The following is a 5063-nucleotide window of genomic DNA, read 5'->3' as shown; positions in this document are numbered from 1 at the left end:
GGGAGGGGGCTGAAGTAGAAGAATAGCTACAAGTTCAAGTACAGTCTGGTCTACATAGCAAGTTCAGACAAGCCAGGGCTACACTGTGGGACCTTGCTCAAAATAAATACAACTTAAAGCAGGCATGGTGGGACAGGTAGGCCAACTTTGAGATTGTGAGTTTGAAGACAGTCTGGAGAACTTTAATACGAAACAAAACCAACTCTATAAAATTATAAATTTTATATAGTCTGACTAAAAATTTAGATTACTAAATATATTAAAATAAATTATAATTGGGCATAATAGTTAAGTTTTTATGGATATTTTGTTCAAAAATAACATTGGTAAATTCTAATATTCCTAATCATATAATGCAAACCACAAGAAGAAAAATGTTAACTCTTTTCATGTCTTGTAGTAATAAAACTAACCTTTTTTTTGTAGTGATTGAGAGCAAAACAACAAACTGACTTGAGACACTGCTGTTCCATTGGCAGAGCACAATCTGGAAATTTCCTGATTTTCCCACCCAAGTTCATAAAATAAAATCATTTTCCTCCCTCATTCTCCACGGAACTCTTGCCAGGTGATTATTCTTCTTCCTGTCATCCAGCTTTTCTGCCCATGCTCACCCTAATTTCTATAGCTGACATTTTCAACTATTACCCCCATTAATACAAAAATCCTAGATGGACGCTGCCTGCATGGCACTCGCTCCTTTAACACAAATGCCACAACAATCTCCTATCCAAGTCTTAGTTTCTCTACTTTGCCTAAGAGAAAAGAATAATTCTAAATTTCTCTGCAAAGCATTTAAGGCCCTCCATAACTGATTTCTTGGTACTCCCGATTCTCTGTCACACTTTGTGCTTCCTTTTTTCCACTTCTTCCCTTGGGATGTCCAGGGACTGCTGGACACCACGATGGGAAGGAAGGATGGAGCAGAGCCAAATTCCACAGTATGCCAAGCAGGGCAGGATGTACTGAAGCCCAGTTCTGCAGTCTGATTTTTCCTTTACACACGAGGCAGAAAAGGATATAGCAAAGTCCACAGCAGGATCCAGGTCTGGCAGTGAATGCTGGGGGAAGGGCTTCTCTGAAGATTTCAGTGTTGCGACTTATAGAAACAGCTCTCTTATCTTAGACAGTAGTCAATGAAACAGCTTGTGTGCATATGCTTTATTCAGGGTGAATCAAGGGATATATATACATATATCTATTGATCCTGGAGAGTGGGAAGGGGTTCTTCTTAAGGTGAAATTTCATAAGCTGAAGTTTAAGGTTCAGGGGATACCTCGTTTGCATGGAAAGACATTCCTAGAAATTAAACCTGTAATTTCCTCCAGGAAATTCCTCCATGAGCTTCCTCAGGTAGAAGATTGGGGTCAGATTCCCCATATCAGGTGGAGAAGAGGAAATCCACTATGAAAAGGGAGTCTTTCATTTTGCACTAACAAAGCTCATGGCAGACTTAGTAGTGCTGTGCAACACTTTATTCTTAAATTCTATTCGCATCTATCTTCATTGTCTGTCTTCTTCAAGTCTCTAAATTTGTTCACTCTGCCTGTTAACTCTTTGTAGAATCCATCTGGGCTTTTTTTTTTTTTTTTTTTTTTTTTTTTGCCAAGTTCTCATTCTGCGGCCTCTCAGAATGCTGAATTACATATATGAGCCACTATATCAGGATCTATTATCTTAATAGCTAAACTAATTGAGCTTTTTTTTTTTTTGCCGCCCATGCTTCCTCTGCCTAATCCCAGCCTGAACTTCTTGGTCCACTCATCCCACTCTAAGCCTAGGATAGGTACTTATATAGGTATTCTACATTTGTCCCATGAATGAATCATTTCTAAATTTATCAAGTATCTCAAAATGGAATGGAAACTCTTTACTAGATAAAAATGCTGTATTTCTACAATATGGCTTACATACACAATGTTCTGTCAATTTAGGAAATGACCCTGAAGCACAATGATGCAACCAAGAGAAACACTAGAGGTTCCTAGTTCCCCCCCAAAAAAGATGCTACTCCACTGGCAGCCCAATCTACAGAGTTTTTCTTCAGCTGTTTTTGATGCTTTCTGGAGAGGCACTTCTGATTGCTCTATAGGATAGAGAGATCCGATCTTGTGGAAGAGTGATACCCTAAACTTTCTGCTTTTATGGGCATAATGATATGGCCTAGTTTGGTGCCAACCTTGGGAACTGTCAGCTTTTGGAATGCCCTTGGTATTCTGGATAGTTCTTTCAAACTGCTGCTGGTGGGCAAATGGGTGTGGAACGACTTGCACCCGATTAGCAGCTGCAGGGATGTTGCTCTTCTCACTGATAATCATATATGGTAAATTCTTGTCTTTTCTTGGAGAATTTTCAGGATCTTTAATAAGAAAACAGCACCTTTTCTTAGCGCTGGGCTTCAGGCCCATACCAACCAACTCACCTCATCCAGTCAATGACAGGTCCAAGTCCTTTGGATTATTTGCCTCTATAGCTTCCCTTTTCTCTTTTAAGAACTCTATTATGACATCATTCCCAGCAAAAGCTTCTTTTATTAGCTGCTTGTGATCTGTCTCCACTTCATCTTCCTACCCCTGTAGTGTGGGCACTGCCAAAGACTTCACAGGAGATGGAGTAGTTAGGAGTGACTGTAGATCTGTCATTTGTTCCTTCTTTTTCTTTCCTCCAGCGGAACCACCTGGAGGGGGTTCATCTTCTTCCACTCCCCTTTCAACAAAAGTCAGGAAAGCCCTGTTTTGGATAATGTCTCTCTTTGCCCAACTCTCCGTGTTGTTCCACAACATGTGCTCTCTCTATCCTTTGAAGCACCACGAGCTTCTCTAAGGGAAGATCCTCTCTCTGGATATGGAGACAGTTTCCACTGAACTCACTTTTTGATTCTCAGATTGATGACTTTCCTTGTTAGGTTTCTATATTCTCAATTCAGATAATAAAGCTGCTGGCTATTAGAGTCTTTTATTTCTTGGTCACCCATTGGCTTAGCATTGTTGGGATCAACTCTTTCTTGAAAGGATCTTTCTTTCAACATAAGTTCTCTGCCACTGGTCTTTCATTTCCCTCACTCTCAGAAGACACATGGGCCACCAATTCAGGAATCTGTTCAGGGTCTGTCTTGATCTCATCCCCTTGTGCATTGCTACTGCAACCGCTAAGCATACAGAGATTTATACCATCTGCAATTCATCTGTAGGTCACCCATTCCATTGGAGACAGGGACTCTTCCTGATTCTGTGCAACCATCCTCTTCCTCACTCTCTGAAACTACCCAGAGTTTTAGTGTCAGTTCTCTGTTCTTAGCTAATTGTTCCTGCATAGCTTTTCAAGCTTCCAGGTCATAGTTAGCCATAATTGCCCTTGACTTTGCCCATTTCCCATTGCCATGGTGCTTAAAGCTCATCTGTTCTGTCATTCTGGCCTTTCACGTATTTTCCAGTTCTTGCAATGCAGCATTTAGGCAGTCCTGGCACAACTGTTCAACCTCTTTTAAGGCTTCCTTGGCCTTTCCTTTCTTTAGAACTCTGTGATATTTTTGCTCTTGATTTTCTTCTCTCTTCGAGCTCTAGCATCATAATAGGACTGCTCTGAAACTCTGCTCGGTATATCTTGGCTTCTTCCAGGCTCATGGTTTTGACAGAGGCTGTTTCCATAGGAGTCAATAAAGGGTCAGCTACTGGCTGCTTGTTCTTATGAAGGAGGTTAAAAGCTTCTTGATTTCCAATCAGTGAATTACATTTTCAATGGTAGCAACAGTTGGCAGATCCTTCTCTATGGAAAAACACAAAACAAAACAAAACAAAACAAAACAAAACAAAACAAGCAAACAAACAAAAAGCAACTGCTCTGCTTGCTGTTTCTTCAGAACGACAGGATCCCACTTGGAATGCATTTGTGAGGTTTTGCTTCCCTGAAGGTTTGGTCAGCCTCTTCTTTGTTAAGGGGTGTGGTCAGAGTCTTTGACTTGATTCTGTGCAGTTGTTTTTTCGCAGCAGCCAACTAAGATAATGCTGTAGCAGACCCAATCAATTCGGAAAGGACCCATCTTTCACTTGACCCTTCAGAAGTGACATTGAACTATGACACCATTCGACTAGCCTCAGATCACTATGCCAACTTCCATTTATTCTTTCTACCAAGGGAGCTGACTGCTTCCAGGAGCTTTTGACAGTTCCGTTCTCCATCACTGTCCTTCTTATCTTTACTGGTACTCAATGGGTAGTTGTCTGGCAAATCCACTAGCTCTTCCTGCTGGCTCAAAGCCAGAAGGTCGGCCTCATCCCTGGCTGTGTTCATGGTACCAGCTTGCTTCCTCTCACAGGGCTTGTAAGCTCTTGAAGAAACATCTGGTCTCACTCATCTTTGGCTTCATCTATTTACTACACTCTGTCTCTGACGTAGGTTTTTTCCTGAGAATCTTAGTTATTGAGATGTCAAGTTTTACATACACAGAAGGTAATCCACTCAGCAACCCCAAGTTGGTGATATGCCACTCAGGAGGGTAAGGCAGATGGATCTCAAGTTTAAGGCCAACCTCACAGCAAGTTCAAAGCTGGCTTTGAGTAAACAGCAAGACTGGAGCCGCTCCCTCCCAATGCCACCCCCTCAGGACCCTGATGCAGCTGCTGGGGCTGCCCTGTGAGACAAGGAAGGCTATTGTCAGTTCAGTCTCCCTCTCTGCCTCTGCGGCCACAATGGGCAGCAACATCTGGGCAACGTCAGCATCTCACATGACTAATTTAACACAGGGGCAATATATGTGAATCTGCTAACCAGTATCCCCAGAGCTCATATCTCTAGCTGCATATGTAGCAGAAGATGACTTAGTCGGCCATCACTGGGAAGAGAGGCCCCTTGTTCTTGCAAACTTTATGTGCCCCAGTACAGGGGAATGCCAGGGCCAAGAAGTGGGAGTGGGTGGGTGGGGGAGCAGGGTGGGGGGAGGGTATAGGGGACTTTCGGGATAGCATTTAAAATGTAAATGAAGAAAATATCTAATAAAAAATTTAAAAAAGAATAACTTCTTTATGAATGACAGCCAGATATTTATGTGGGAAAAAAAAGAGGCA

At 42.0% G+C, this 5063-nt stretch overlaps 1 pseudogene; it reads right to left on the bottom strand.

Moving 5' to 3' along the window:
• Utp14b-ps1 (UTP14B small subunit processome component, pseudogene 1) lies at positions 1134-4668 on the bottom strand (annotated as a pseudogene).

The sequence above is a fragment of the Mus musculus genome, chromosome 3 (genome assembly GCF_000001635.26).
Source record: "Mus musculus strain C57BL/6J chromosome 3, GRCm38.p6 C57BL/6J".
NCBI lineage: Eukaryota > Metazoa > Chordata > Mammalia > Rodentia > Muridae > Mus > Mus musculus.
The sequence above is the reverse complement of the archived record's forward strand: the minus strand, read 5'-3'. Positions and strand labels throughout refer to the sequence as shown.